A 17,129-nucleotide genomic window follows, 5' to 3' on the forward strand; every position below is an offset into this window, starting at 1 on the left:
AGATGAAGAACATAGTACATCAGTAGACAACTAGAATCTTTATCTGTGAAGTACATAACAGACATTAACAAATGTTACAATAAGATGTTCCTGCTGTATAATAAGTACTAGGCTTATGAGCATCTGAGCTTGCTATAATCACGATAGTTAGTGGAGTGGAAAGAAAGGTAGTGGTTGGATGGGGTGGGTGATATTAGAGTGAGTTGCAAGGGCATAGCCAGCATGTTTTTAGGTGCGCTTTTATTAAAGTTTTGACGTGGGTGCATGATGGTATGGAGGTAATTGTGGGTGGGAGGGAGTAATATATGTAACTTGAAAGCTAAGAGGCAGCACCTGATACTGTGGAATTGAATGCTTCCTTCTTATTTATTCTTTACCATGACCTCTGTCTTCACCCTAGCGGAAATAGGAATGCAGTAACACTTGGACAAGATGCTTTTCCACTTGCTCAGTATGACTTAAGGAGGGTGCACTAATGCTATATCCAATGGGAGAGTACAACAGGCACCAAAATAATTTAAACAAAATAAGTAGATGCTGCATTGCTGCCATCTTTAACATCTATCAGAATGGACAGCACAGTGGCTTATTGGAAAAAGTTCTGTCCCTGAGCTCTAGGGTCTGGGATTCACTCCTGATCTCAGTTCACAGTTTATATGGAGTTTTGTATGTTATGGCCATGTTTGAATGGATTTTCTCCATATACTTTAGTTTACTTCCACCTCCTAAAGACATGCTTTTTGATGGGCTGCACTCAACTATCCACAATGATACAGAGAAGAGCTAATTCATTAGCTGACTAACTTCTTCTTCTTCTTCTCTTTCAGCTGTTCCTCTTAGGGGTCGCCAGAGCCGATCATCTATTTCCATTTCTTCCTGTTCTCTGCATCTTGCTCTGTCACACCAACCACCTGCATGTCCTCTCTCACCACATCCATAAACCTTATCTTAGGCCTTCCTCTTTTCCTCTTACCTGGCAGCTCCATCCTTAACATCCTTTTTCCAATATACCCAGCATCCCTTCTCAGCACATGTCCAAACCAATGCAATCTCACCTCTCTGACTTTGTTTACAAACCGTCCAACCTGAGCTGACCCTCTAATAAACTGATTTATAATCCTGTCCATCCTTGTCACACCCAGTGCAAATCTTAACATGTTTAACTCTGCCACTTCCAGCTCTGACTCCTGCCTTTTTGTCAGTGCTACCGTCTCCAACCCATATAATATAGCTGGTCTCACTACCCCGTTGTAGACCTTCCCTTTCACTCTTACTGGTACCCACCAGTCACAAATCACTCCTGACACTCTTCTCCACCCATTACACCCTGCCTGTACTCTCTTCTTCACCTCTCTTCCACTCTCACCATTACTCTGAACTGTTGATCCCAAGTACTTAAACTCATCAACCTTCGGCAACTCTACTCCCTGCATCCTCAACATTCCTCTAGCCTCCCTCTCATTCACACACACATATATTCTGTCTTAGTCCTGCTGACCTTTATTCCTCTCCTCTCTAGAGCATATCTCCACCTCTCCAGGGTCTCCTCAACCTGGTCCCTACTCTCACTACAGATCACAATGTCATCTGCAAACATCATAATCCATGAGGCCTCCTGTCTGATCTCATCTATCAACCTGTCCATCACCATTGCAAATAAGAAAGGACTCAGAGCTGATCCTTGATGTAATCCCACCTCCACCTTAAATGCATCTGTCACTCCCTCTGCAGACATCACCACTGTCACACTACCCTTGTAAATATCCTGTACAACTCTTACATATGTCTCTGCCACTCCCTACTTCCTTATACAATACCACAACTTCTCTCTAGGCATCTTATCATATGCTTTCTCCAAGTCCACAAAGACACAATGCAACTCCTTCTGACCTTCTCTGTACTTTTCCATCAACACTCTCAGAGCAAACGTCGCATCTGTAGTGCTCTTTCCAGGCATGAAAGCATACTGCTGATCACTAATCATCACCTCCCTTCTTAACCTAGCTTCTACCACTCTTTCCCATAACTTCAAGCTGTGGCTGTTCAGTTTTATCCCTCTGTAATTACTACAGCTCTGCACATCATCCTTATTCTTAAAAATAGGTACCAAAACACTTTTTCTCCACTCCTCAGGCATCCTTGGACTTTCCAAGATTTCATTAAACAATCTGGTTAAAAACCCCACTGCCATTTCTCCTAAGCACCTTCATGCTTCCACTGGTATGTCACCTGGACCAACAGCCTTTCCATTCTTCATCCTCGTCATAGCTGTCCTTACTTCCTCCTTGCTAATCTGTTTCACTTCCTGATTCTTATCCCCATATCATCCAACCTTCTCTCTCTCATTTTCTTCACTCATCAAACTCTCAAAGTACTCTTTCCATCTGCTCAACACACTCTCCTCACTTGTGAGTACATTTCCCTCACTATCCTTTATCACCCTTACCTGCTGTAAATCTTTCCAAGCTCAGTCCCTCTGCCTAGCCAATTGGTACAGGTCTTAGTCCAACCATTAATACAACTCTTCATATGCCTTATCCTTAGCCTTCGCCACCTCTCTCTTTGCCATGCTCCTCATCTCCTTATACTCCTGTTTACATTCTTCATCTCTCTGACAATCCCACTTCTTCTTTGCCAGCCTCTTCCTCTGTATACTCTCCTGTACTTCCTCATTCCACCACCAGGTTTCCTTGTCCTTCTTCCACTGTCCAGATGTCACATCAAACACTTTTCTAGCTGTCTCCCTTACCTTCTCTGCTGTAGTTACCCAGCTATTCAGTAACTCTTCACTGTCCCCCAGTTTTAACTCTTCCCTGAACTCCACCTCACAATGATCCTTTTTCAACTTCCACCATTTGATCCTTGGCATTGCTCTCACACTTGTCCTCCTCTTTTTGCTCACCAACATCATCTTACAGACCACCATTCTATGCTGCCTAACTACACTTTCCCCTGTCACCACTTTACAGCCTCCAATCTCCTTCAGACTTGCCCTCCTGCATAGGATATAATACACCTGTGTGCATCTTCCTCCACTCTTGTACGTCACCCTATGCTCCTCCCTCTTCTTAAAATGCACATTCACCACAGCCATGTCCATCCTTTTCACAAAATCCACTACCATCTGACCTTCTGCATTCCTCTCCTTAACACTATACCTGCTCATCACTTCCTCATCCCCTCTGCTCCCTTCACCAACATGCCCATTGAAATCTGCTACAATCACCAGTCTCTCACCCTTGGGTACACTCATCACCACATCATCCAACTCACAACAAAATTTTTCTTTCTCATCCATCGCACACCCAACTTGTGGAGAGTATGCACTAACAACATTCATCATTACACCATCAATTTCCAACTTCATAAACATCACTCTATCCGGCACTCTTTTCACCTCCAAAACACTCTTGGCATACTGTTCCTCCAGAATAACCCCTACCCCATTTCTCCTCCCATTCACATCATGATAAAACAACTTGAATACACCTCCTATACACCTGACCTTACTCTCCTTCCATCTGGTCTCTTGCACACACAATATATCAACTTTCCTTCTTTCCAAATAAATAAATCAATAAAGTAAAAACCCATTCCTACTTAAGTTTTTCAAATGTGTTCTTTTCTATTGTTTGAACTAGTACTTTTGTTATATCTAAATTTGGCCTTAAATACATTCTAGACATTTTAGAATTCTACTAAACCCCTGCGCCAGAAAGACATATTTCCTTTTGGGGGAGAAGTCCATATCACTTGAGGCTTCAAAATGTTTGTCGTGAAATTAGGCTATTTTTTAAATCTCTGTAATAGAGAGAGAAGATAGTTTTCAGACCCCTCTAATTGTAGACATGAGTGGAGCAAACACAATGTCATCCACAAAAAGCTGTAATGCTGTGAGGGGCCCCCATACTGTCTTCTTGTTCTTTTAGAAGCAATCTTCCCAATTGGAATACAGACATCTGATAGACAGCCTTTAGCTCAAAATGGAGAAAAGCATTCTTCTCTGTAATGTAGGTTTATTCCCCTAACCTCACTCAAGTCAGTAAAATAACATCTGTACAACAGATGTAAGTACTTGATCAATTTACTAATAAAGTGGAATTTTCTCAAAACACAAACAAGTAATCCTTTAAATATGCCAAATCTAGAGGTAGATGAGTCTCAATTACTAACAGTGAGGATAGGAAGGGATGAAATAAAAATGACTATGCATAACTAATCTACAGGAAAGTCCCCAGGAATAGATGGTATTCCTGTGGAAGTTTGGAAGTTTGGAAGTTAAGAGAGAAAAAACTGATAAAGATCTGGAAGGTTTTGCTTAACAGCATTTTAAAAGAAGGAGAAGTACCAGCATCCTGGAAGAAGGCGGTGGTAACAGTAATACCTAAAGAGGGTAATGATCCATTGGATCCAGCTTCATACAGGCCCATTTCAATACTAAACCATGATTATAAACTGTTTACGCCCATAATGGCTAAATGAATGGCAAAAGTGATATCAAAACTGATAGATATGGATCAGTGTGGTTTTGTGGAGGGGTGGCAAACATCTGACAATATTAACAGAACATGATCCATAGGGAAGCAGAATATAGGAACGTACCACTTTTATTGGTGGGTCTTGATGCAGAGAAAACATTTGACAGAGTAGACTGGGACTTCATGAGCAGGGCAATGGAAGCATTTACTTTCCCTGATATGACTTTAAGGTTGATTAGAAGAATATATGAAGGATTGGAGGTGCAAATTAAAGTGGGTGGGGTCCTCTCCGATAATTTCTGCTTGAGTAGAGGAACCAGGCAGGGTTGTCCACTTTCCCCTTTGTTGTTTGCATTATATTTAGAACCACTGACAAAGAAAATAAGGGTCTCAGAAATTCAAGGATATTTGGTATGGTAGCCAGGAAAAGCTGGTTCTATTTGCAGATGATATTATTTATGGGTCCACTTTGTAATTTCAAAATTCCATAATTCTGACTTTCTAAATAATGATGCTCAGAAAGCACAGTTGTGTACACTTACCATAAATGCAGATGTTCGAGTGCATTCACTGGTGCAGTCATCACACCTGGGTTATTTGCCTGCAGGCAGCCCTCAGTCAGCCCGAATACCAGAGCCTTGGGATTTCTGCGTCGGATGCTGTAGCTTCTTCCATGATGTCAGGTCATCAGAGGTATAAAACAGGCAGCCAATGCCATTACATCAGTTTTTCTTGCCCCAGATGTCAGAAGCCCCCAAACAGGAAGCTAGTATATGGTGTGGAACACCACCAGTAAAAAGTAAATACCACTGCCATTAAAAATAGCCATAGAGAGGAGAGGTAGAAAGACTAGAGAAATCCAGGGAGCTGGAGGGAGGGAAACCAGGACTGCAACAGGGAATACACTCAAACATCTACATTTATGGTAAGTGTACACAACTGTACTATGTTCTTCATGTTTCACTGTTGCAGTCATCACACTTGAGTTGATTCCCAAAGCTTAGGAAGGGTGGAAGCAGACAAAAAGTGTTAGGGCTGGCTAGCAGGCCTTGTACGACTGTGTAGCAAATCAAGCTCCGGATTTAGAAAAAATAGATAAATGGTAATGCTTGGTGAAGGTGTGCACAGAACTCCAGGTAGCAGCTTCCAGAATGTCAATGGTAGGAACTCCCCTGAGAAATGCTGTAGAGGTAGAAGTAGCCCTAGTGGAATGTGTTCTGACCCCCTGAGGGTTTGTTTTTCCATGGTGTTTGTAGTAGAAATGGATGCAGTGTGCTATCCATTTGGAAATGGTTTGCTTTGAAATGGCCCTGCCCTCTGCCCCTGTAGCAAAGCTGCTTGGAGCTGGTCAGATTTTCTGAAAGGTTTAGTCCTGTCAAGGCAGAACCTGAGCTGTCTGTGCACATCCAAGAAGTGCTGAATCCTTTCCCCTTTATTCTGAGGATTAGGGAAGAAGGTTGGCAAATGGATGGATTGGTTTAATGCCACACTGGACACTACCTTAGGCATAAAGGACAGGTTAGTCCCGAGGGAAACCCTGTCAGCATGGAAAATAATGAAGGGTTCCACAGCCATAAGCATCTGTAACTCAGGCACTCTTCTTGCTGAGGTTATAGCTAAAAACAAGGTTGCTTTCCAAGAGAGGAATTTTAACTCAGCTGAAGCAGCAGGTTAAAAAGGGTAAGCGTGAGCATTTCCAGTACAAAGTTAAGGTCCCAGGCAGGGGTGGGTGCTCTCCTAGGGGGCCTTAAGTTGTTGGCCCCTCTCAGGAACTGTTTGATGAGAGGGTGAGAAAAAAGAGGTTGCTCAGTATTATAATGAGCTGAGATGGCAGAGGCATGAATCTTAATGGAGGAGAAGGATAGGCCTCTGTGAAGTAGCTCTACTAGGTAATCCAGGAATAGAAGTAAGGAGGGCACTGCTGTGTCCTTTCCTTCTGACTGATTCCAAGAACAATAGCTTTTCCACTTTTCAGCATAGGATTTCCTAGTATTAGGCCTTCTGGCTTCAAGAATGACGTCCTGTTTGCTGAGGATTGCTGGTGGTGTATTCATGGGATAAGCCAAGGTTTAGGGTTTGCAATTGTGGATGCAAAATCTGTCCCTCCTGCTGAGACAGCAGGGTAGGAGTCTGTTGAAGGTGCCAGGGTGGCACTGTTGTCATATTGTGTAAGAGAGGGTACCAGTGCTGGCTTGGTCAGTCCGGGGCAATAAGAATTGCCCTTGGCATGTCCTGTTTGATCTTGCGTAGTTCTTTTGAGAGAAGGAGCAGAGGGGGAAAGGCATAAATTGAGAGGTTTTCCCATTGGAGGGATAGGGCATCCACCTTCCAGGCCCTGCTAAGAGGGTTTCTGGTGCAGAATTTGCTCAACTGGTGATTCTCGGGGGAGGTAAAGAGGTCCACCTCCGATGTCCCCCACCTCTGGATTAGGAGTTTGAAGGTGCTGGGCTCCAAATTCCACTAGTGTGGGTCTAGGAGATTTCTGCTTAAGTCGTCTGCCGGTGAATTTTGCTTGCCTGGCAGGAATTGAACTTGTAGATGCACTTGGTTGCTCAAGGCTATGTTCCACAGGGCCATGGCTAACCTGCAGCGTGGGTAAGAATGGGTTCCCCCCTGCTTGTTTATGTACCACATAACTGTGGTGTTGTCTGTTTTTATCAGCAGCTGTCCTGGAAGGATTAGGTATTTGAGGCTGTTAGAGCATTCTGTACAGCTAGAAACTCTTTTTGATTGATGTGCAGGACAATTTGGCCTGGGCTCCAGTGTCCCTGAATGCATTTGCCTGCCATATGAGCTCCCCATGCATAGTCTGATGCATCTGTTGTCAGGGTTTGGGCGGCGGGGGATTGAGTGAAAGGCAGTCCCTTGTTGTGGCTGCATGCTTCTGTCCAGCAAAGAAACTCGGCCCTTAGACAAGGAATGATTGGAATGATTGTTTCCAGGTCCTGAGAATGTTGGCACTAAAGACTTTTTAAGTACCGTTGAAGTTTCCTCATATGCAGTCTTGCATATGGAATTAGCAGAATACATGAGGCCATGAACCCTAGGGCTTGCAGTATTTTCCTTGCAGATAGCTGGGTTCTGGTAGCCAGTTGTTTGAAGTAGTTGGTCAGATAGACCTGTTTTTCTGGAGTGAGAAATTCCATCTGAGAAGTTGTATCCAAGCCTGCTCCCAGGAATACAATTTTTTGACTGGGCAGCAGTTGTGATTTCTTTTCGTTGATGGTATACCCCAATGAAGTGAGAAGGCTTTTTACAAATGCCAGGTGCTGAACTAGTAATTCCTGATTGCCTGCCTGAATTAGGCAATTGTTCAAGTATGGGAAGATTTGGATATTTCTCGGCCTGCAATATGCCAATGGCTGGAGCCAGGCACTTTGTGAATACTCTAGGCACAGTAGATAAGCCAAAGGGAAGTGCAGACAACTGATAGTGCAGAGAGCCTGCCCTGAAGCGTAGATACTTCCTTCATGACTCCCTTATGGGGATGTGCAGATAAGCCTCTTTTAAGTCTAGAGTGACTAACCAGGCATCCTCGGCTAGCACAGGGAGAAGCTGTTGCAGGGTAAGCATCTTGAATTTTGAGACCACCAGAAAGGTGTTGAGGATTGACAGATCAAGGATTGGGTGCCAAGAGTCCTCTTTTCTGGGCACCAGGAAAAGTATGGAGTAGAAGCCCTGCCTCCTTTGTTCTACTGGAAAAGGTTGAATAGCTCTGACATTGAGCAGGAAAAGCACCAGCATTTGAGCCTCTGCCCACTGATTTGGGGGAAGATCTAGAAACCCGCTTGGGGTTGGCAGTGAGTGGAAGTAGAATCTGTACCCCTGGGATAGAATGTTTAGGACCCATTGGTCCTGAGTAATGGACATACAGTTTGTTGCATGAAGGGCAAGTTTTCCACCTAGGGGCACAAGTAATTGGGCAGGGCTGGGAAGGATAATTAATAAGTCATTGTGAACTTTTTCCATAAGGGGGCGGCTTACCACTCCCTGTTTTGGAGGTGGGAGCACTCCATTGTTTAGATCTCTGCATACCCTGAGACTGTAGTCTAGGTGGCCTGTTTCCCCTGGGGTTTGAACTGAGAAGGCCAGGAAGGGGAAACAATTTTTTGGCAGCAAAGTTGCCAACAGTATCCATTAAACAATCATGACCACAACATGAGATTAAATCTGAAATAATCAACAGAAACACTGTATGATTTTACAGCGTCTATCAAATCCATTTTAAAGGAAACAAAATAGCTATTTTTTTATTTTTTTTATTCTTTTTTATTTCGTGACATCATGTTCATTTTATTCATTAGATGTAAAGCCTTTCTGCTTGTAATGATTTTATATTTCATGTAAGCTTAGTGAGTGTAATTTGTTTATTTATTTGTTCACTAACTGCAAATCAGAACTGGTCTGAAGACCTGTATCTGTTTCATGTGGTCTGGTTTCCTGTACAATGCTGCATAGTGTTAAGTAAAAGCTGATTTAGATGGCAGCCTGTAGTCCCATCTCATTATCTGTTGTTAAAAGTATGAAGTGTTGCAGGTAGTGCTGAAAAGTCTCAGTGGAGTTCAATATTGTGAATTTTGCACTGCTGTTACTGTATTACTATTACTCCTGTTTCCGGTACGATTTATGTATTTCTGAGGGCTGTCTAGTGAGTCAATTCCAGTGATCTTTTGAACAGAGAAAATAAATAAATGTTCACTTATAATAACATTTATACTCTCTTGTGTCTGAAAGCCTCTTTGAGCTGCTCTGCCTGAAGCTAAGGTTTACAATAATTTATTAGCAATTTGTGGTTTACTATGACTTTTATGTGCAGTATTTATAGTTGGTTCTTTTTGATAAAGTATTAAAACTGAAATATGAGTTTTATGTGCTGTATGAAGAGTTAGTTTTTCTTAATAAAGTATTAGAACTGAGATTCTTCATCTTTTTTTCAGCATCCTATTCTGTGCCTCCAATACACCTTAGTGTCACACGTATTTTGCATTAAGCATGCTGTGCTGACAATTATGCTTCTCTATATTTTATGCTAATACAGACCTGGAGCTTTCAGACTTATTTGTTTATATAAAATGAAATTCAGATACTACGTATATTCCATTCTGAAGTATGTCATATCAGCATGTTAGGCAAATCGAAAGGCCAGCCATGATGTGTTTCATTTGTGAAAACAGGTCAAATAATTTGAAAAATACGCTAATCTTCCTTCTGGAAGTCACAGGCTACTACAATGAGCTTCAGAAATCTTGAAGGACCCAGTAATGATAAGATTATTCAAAAATAATCAGTATTGAATTATTCATAATGGTAACCCTAAAGCATTTTACCAAACGTTGTTAGGGATGATGCAAGGAAGGAATTAAGAGAACATTGAATGATACTGTACAAACCTCCTAATGCAATGGTGAGTTGTTTTCTGAACTACCTTTATACATTATACATGCACAATCGAGTGGTAAGTTAGTTACCACACCATATTAAGGAGAACTGACTAGCACTTCCTGACGTGCACTTTAGTACCTATCCTGATTTATCAACTAAAAAATCTGACAAAAAGAATTGTTATAATAAGTCAGGATAGATGTAAAAATGATTGCCTCACCTATTCCATTATCTTTGTGTTTTCTGTTTGTGAATCAACATGACAATTCATCATTTTTTGTCTGAAAGTCAGGATGGATGATTCTAGTCATAGTCCCACTCTGTAGTGGCTACTTTTGACATGGCAAACCACCAGTGAATAAAATGTATAAAAAAATAAATGTTTTCTGTTTCTGAACAGCATTAATTCATCAGTCTTCCAGAGCTTTAAACCACATGTCTGAGGTATTTACACAAACAAAATAAGAGCTCCTAAAGCTGATAACATTCATCTAGACATTACTCAAACTTCCTCAAATATTGTAGACAAGAAATTGACCTGTGGACTTGCTCCTGTGCTGAATAAGTGAAGTATCATTGATTCATTGACTTGGACCAATGCTATGGTAGATATAAAGAATACTGTTACAGCTACTCAGAAATTTAATGTGTAGGAGATTACTAAATAAGTGGCAGCATTTGCATCAACAGTGAAAGTGGGGAGGAAGAACAACAACTGGAAAAAACACTCATGTTACAAAATCTGGATGACCCTGAAAATCCTGGCAGGAGAAACAGACTATGGATTTTTGGACTATATGAGGGAGTTTTCTCTTAAAGAGTATGGTAATCTTTGTACTGTCAAAGGTCCTATGGATACCTGACTCAGATGTTCCCTCTATATTCGTGGTCAGAGATGTTTATCGTACCCTTGGACCTAAGCCTGTTAATCTAGAAGTATTCTTCCATCAGTTGCTATCAACTTTTCAATCATTTAGAAAAAATGTATTTATTTATTGCCTTTTGTTTACCAGAACTGTCCAGCTGGGGAAGCCCAAGGAGAAAATCTCCATTAGAGTTACAAAAACTTACAAAGAATTTGCAGAGAAAAAAAGAGTCAGTCTCTTAACAGTGCAAATGGGGTTTTAGAATCATCCAGTGGTTAATACAATCAAGACAGAGTTTAATAAAATTTGATTTCTGTAGGAGTGTTGCAATATAGTAATAAACAGGTTGCATTTACATATATAGGAATATACAAACTTCATTTACAAATGAAAGATGAAAAGCAGTATACAGTTATAAATATAGATAGGATTTATTTATATTTACAGGATAAGGTAGGAGAGCTTGAGTGTTAGGGGTTGGTGATAGTCTAGAGATGTGAGACAAAAAGTCAGGCTGTGAACAAGAACAGAGCCAGGAGGAGTTTAGGTGTTGTTTTAGATTGTGCTTAAAGCGAGATACACAGCTGTCCAGTTTTAGTAGGAGAGGCGGGTGCTCCACTGTCTGGTGAACATAGGATGAGTATAGTAAGTCTCCAACTGTATTATGGGACTTGGAAGTTATTAATAGGCTCTGATTACCTTAGCGAAGGCAACATGGTGGAGAGTAGTGCTTGAGAATGTTTTGTAGAGAAGGGCAATGTGTGTGGCTTGTGTATTATTTTGTGGGCCAGTCATGTATGCTTTGACTTTTGTTTCATAATAGTTGAGAATTATTACTCTCTATACAGTTGTATAAAACTTATCTTCCCAGAGTAATTTTTTTCTATTAAAAGATATTTAGAGCATAATTACATTTTGAACAGAGCATAATTGTATTTTGAATTTTTCACTGCTACTTTTATTTCGTTTAAGGTTGTGCATTAGGCCCGGCAAGCCAGCACATCAAAATCTACTACCAATCATTAGCGGACCGGAGTTCTGCTGTGGCGACCCCTAACTGGGAAAAGCCGAAAGAAACAAACAAACAAACTGCTACTTTTATTTCTGTAATTATATTTGTACATGGTGCATTTTTTTCACAGATTGCTCCCAATGACTTCGGGAACTTGCAGGATAATATGCATACTCTGTCAGGGATTGAGTCTGTTTATTAAAACTATGATAGTACAGAGACACGAACAACTCATATAACTTAAGTGCCTTTATTTTTCAATGCTGCTAATTGTCTAGCAAGCCAAAATGGAACTGGTGTGAATGTTGGATAAGAATTTATTTCTGCTCTACTCCATTAGTTTGGATACTATGACATCCATTTTGTTTAGGGAAAAGTGGCGGTTTGGGGCACTTTACTAATGTAAGGGCATGGCCTGAGATAGTGTTTTTTTTTTCTTGTGCCTCATTAAGCTGACTGTACAATGGTTTACATTGCACTTTAGTGAATAAGCACTTTAGGCAGGTATAATTGTTATTTAATATACCTCTTTTCCTGTTATAGTGATGTGTTTACAGGGTATTTTGTTTTACTGGAGTAGAAGTCAAAATGAATGTAAGTTTGTGGGGGAAGGGGTCCTTACATTAGTAAACTGCCCCAAACCGCCACTTTTCCCTAAACAAAATGGATGTCATAGTATCCAAACTAATGGAGTAGAGTAGAAATAAATTCTTATCCAACATTCACACCAATGCCATTTTGGCTTGCTAGACAATTAGCAGCATTGAAAAATAAAGGCACTTAAGTTATATGAGTTGTTAGTGTATCTGTACTATCATAGTTTTAATAAACAGACATTAGAACACAAAAACAATCCAAGCTAAGAAGCTATAGAATAGTTGGTAAAAATATACCAAAAAAAAGCACGAAATGCAGCACGGACTGTGTTGATAAAACCTCCATGCTTCTCATAAAAATGATTGGCTATGGGACTATCCAACCTAACATTTCTTATATCACCAAGGTGTTCCATAATTCTCAGTTTAACCTTGAGTTTGGATTGTCCAAAATACCACTTCTGTAATGGACAATTACAACCAATCACATAGATGATACCAAAGGAATTGCAGTCAAAATGGTCTATGGCATTGTATATAATGCCATTGATCAACTTGCCATCTAAATTCCTGATTTTTTCACAAACTTTACATCTACCACATGCATAAGCACCTGCATTTGTTATCTCCCTCCTTTTATTTTTACTACTTAGCAACTCTTTTAAATTCTGAAATCTTCCATGGAAGAATGTAACTTTTCTTGGTAATACATCTTTCAAACTGTCATCTCTACTTACAATAGGCCACAAGGAATTCACCAAATTCATTTTTATGAGAAGCATGGAGGTTCAACGGAAGATTTCATTTTTAGTGTTATGGCTAGACCTTATGGGGTGGGACCAAGTAATAATAACTTCCATACGAGATTATTAAGAATGGAATCAAGGTTTATTATTAATTTTAATACTCTGTATCCCAATGGTATGAATTTGGAAGTATAGGTAATCCTGATAATTTTGAGAAATGTATAATGACATGAACAATCTTATGTAGTTTCATAATGTTTTAAAGTTAGGAATCAATGAGGATGGATATGTATCGTTAAACATTTGAATTTTTGAAAGTTAATTGATTAATTAAGTATTTAATGAGTGATTGTTTAAATATGACTGTGGTTCTTTTTTTTTTTTTTAAACAAGTTTATTGTTTTTAACATACAAGAGAAATATCATAACAATTTTATACAAGTAATTAAAATAGATATGATTATAACATTCAACAAAACAACCAAAGTATTTACAAAGACAATCCACTACAATCAGATCAATTAATTAAACTAAAATACCATGCTATTGAAGTTAAGATTTTTTTAACAAGTTTTGTAAATTATCCCATACAATATAATAAGATGTTTTTCTAGTAGTTCTTGACTTTATTGTATTCAATTCCATATGGCACACTATATTCATAACATTTTTAAATTCATTGAACGAAGGAGGTGTATCTGAAATCCAATTTCTGGTTATTATTTTTCTAGCCACTGCTAGAATAGACCATAACAAGGGAAGCTTAACCTTTTTAACACTTTGAGGTACAGGTGTGTTAAATAATATAAGAGATTTAGAAATAATGAAATTATCTGTAAAAAGAGCCTGCAAAAATTCATTAATTGACTTCCAATATTCTTTCAATTTTATACAGTCATAAAACATATAAGCCCAGTCAGCATTAATTTCTACATTACACCTTTTACATAGATTATCTTTATTATTTATTTTATTCATCATCAAAGGTGTATAAAAGGATCTATGTAAAAAATTCCATGTAAAAAGTCTCCAGACAATGGAAGACGTAGTTTTATAGGCAGATTCCAATATATATTGCTTATCTTGTTGATTTGGTGGGTCACCATTAATGGAAGTGAAATAATTCCAGTAGGTATCTACACTGTAAAAAGCTTCTTGTCTGATAATTTTATGTATGTATGAAAGCTTACCTTTATCAGAAACTTTATGTTGTAAATTTAATATCAAGTAATCAATCAGTGTTGGGATAGATTCTTTAACTGTTATAGACATTAGATCTATTTTATCAATGAGATGTTGTCTAAAGGTCTGAACCTCTAACCAGCAAGTTTTTCTTAGATCAAATTCTTGTTTTAAGAAATCTAGATTTTTAACTTTATTATCAGATATCAACTGATACCAGTACTTTAGATCATTATCTATAGCTAAATGAGTTCCTTCAGAAGTGGATGACAAAAGCATACCCCGAGTATACATTATAAAGAATATAATAAAATTCCATTCCCTATATTTAGGATGCATGAATATAAAGTTACGATAGCTAATAATAATGTTTAATGGGTAACTAACTATATGTTTAGGTGTAATAGGTGAAGTACAAAATTCCTTTAGTAACCATAACATGGAGTTATTTACAATCATATTTTTATGTGTTAAGGAGAATTTCATGAAGTGAATACTAATTAGCTCCCAGTAATCTTTCCATTTTGCAATATATGACTGATCTATTAATAAAGTAATAACTTTTACAATAGAAGAGATAGTATATAAATTAAAGTCTGGAAAAGAAATACCCCTTGAGACCAGCTATTAATATGTTTCTTTAATGCAATCCTAGGTCTATTAGGTGCCCATAGGAAATGTAACATTAGTGTATTCAATTTCTTGATAATTATTTTTGTAGGTGGGAGTATTATTGATTGTATTAAGTATAATATCTTGGGGAATATTATCATTTTAATAATTGTAAGTCTCTCTTCCATAGTAAAAAACATATTATTCCAGGTATTGAAAAGATTTTGTATATTAAGAAGACAGGTATTATAATTATTATGTATAATAGATTTAATATCTTTAGATAATATTATACCTAGATAAGTTATCTGACCTGAATTGGGTACATATTTAGTAAAATCACTAATGAGAACATTTTTTTCGTGTATATGTAGGTAGTATTTTAGTTTTTTCTTCATTGAATATTAAACCAGAAATACTTTTAAAATTCATCATTTTATCAAATAAAGACTGCATAGAAGAATTAGATCCTGCTGATGTAATTAGAACATCATCTGCAAAAAGTTGAATTTTAGATGTTGTATTTTCATCTATTTCAAATCCCTCTATGTCAGTACTGTTTCTGATCAAATTAGCCCAAGGCTCCATTATTAAAGTGAATAATAGTGGAGAGAGTGGACACTCTTGTTTTGTACCTTTAAAAATGGATATTTTTGTGAGACATATGTTCCTACCTTAATATAAGCCAATGTTCCTTTGTATATATGTTCAATTAGATTTACAAATGCATCTGAGAAGTTTGTGCACTTCAGTAAGGTAAACAGGTAGTCCCAACTTACTGAATCAAATGCTGAACTTATATCAAGACTAATAAGTGTTAAATCTTTCTTTTTCCTATTTGCAAAATCAATTAATGTTAGAGTTCTCCTTATATTATCATAAGTATTTCTATATACAATGAAGCCTGTCTGATCTATATCTATAATGCCAGGGATGATTGTCTTCAATCTATCAGCAAAAATACTCATAAACATTTTATAATCAACATTAAGTAATGAGATGGGTCGATATGAAGTACATCTAGTTGGATCTTTATTAGGTTTTAAAATTGGCGAAATAAATGTATATTGCCAAGATGGGGGGGTTATTAGCTCATTTTGGGCCAAAATAAAAACCTTATGTATTAATGAGTATGTACTTTTAGAAAGGATTTTATATATCTCTGGTATAATACCATCATTACCTGGTGCTTTGTTTGATTTAAGCTTGTTTATTTGTGTAACAACCTCTGTATATGAAATAATTTTATCCAATAGTTTAATCTGTTGTTTATTAAGCTTTTTATTCATGTTTGTGGTTATAAATTCCTTTATTTTATCTTTAGGTTCCATGCTAATGTTATTATGATTAATTTTGTGAAAGTGATTTCTAAATTCATCTAGTATTTCTGGTAGACTAGAAACATTCTTCTTTTTCCTTAGAGAAAAGATTTCTTTGATATGATTTTGTTTATTCAACCTTTTTGTTTTATTTTTAAGTCTATGTAAGTATTTGGGGCTTATTGAGTAAGACAAAAACTTGTATTTCTCTAAAGTTATTTTAACTTTATGAGTTAAAATTTCTTTGTATTTCTCATTTAGTTTGTTTATTTCTTCAATGACTTTCTTATCCATAATATTTTCTTTATTATTATGTTTATAAGAGTGTAGTTTACTTTGAATATCTAACAATTCCTTATCCCAAGATTTCCTTTTTTTTATTATACCATCTGATACTTTGTCCATATAGATATGATTTTAAAGCATCCCAAACATAAACAATGGTGACTTCAGGAGTATTATTTATGTCTAGAAAATGTTGTACTTCTGAAAGTATATATTCTTTATAGTCTTTTGAGTTAAGTATGCTGGTATCCTTTTGATCTGAACATTGTGAGTATTTTTATCATGAACTCAAAAACAATTGAATTATGATCAGATATAGGACATGAAATGATTTTAGAGTTAATTAATTCTGTTACCATCTGGTTAGAAATAAAGACTCTATCTATTTTTGAATAAGTTTTGTATCTGTTAGAAAAAAAAGGTGTATGGTAATGATTTTGAGTCTATCTGATTATTAATATCATTTAAATTATAAGAATTAGCAAAATCCTTTAAATGTTTTGCATTAGATGTAATTTTCCTTTTTCCTATAGTGGTAGTGTCACTTTCATGTAGTATACAATTAAAATCACCAGCTAAAATAATATCTCCTATAGAGAATGATATGATCTTATCAAGATGGTATTTCACTGTATTAATACCAATTCCAGG

General features: G+C 37.5%; 1 protein-coding gene across 1 annotated transcript in view; it reads right to left on the bottom strand.

The window, feature by feature from the left end:
- The window catches only part of LOC122808108 (NXPE family member 4-like), a 513,467-nt gene that overhangs the window by 164,276 nt on the left and 332,062 nt on the right, over positions 1 to 17,129 (bottom strand). The window lies entirely within an intron of this gene.

Source organism: Protopterus annectens, chromosome 8.part0 (genome assembly GCF_019279795.1).
Source record: "Protopterus annectens isolate FY-2018-M chromosome 8.part0, PAN1.0, whole genome shotgun sequence".
In the NCBI taxonomy this organism is placed as follows: Eukaryota; Metazoa; Chordata; order Ceratodontiformes; family Protopteridae; genus Protopterus; species Protopterus annectens.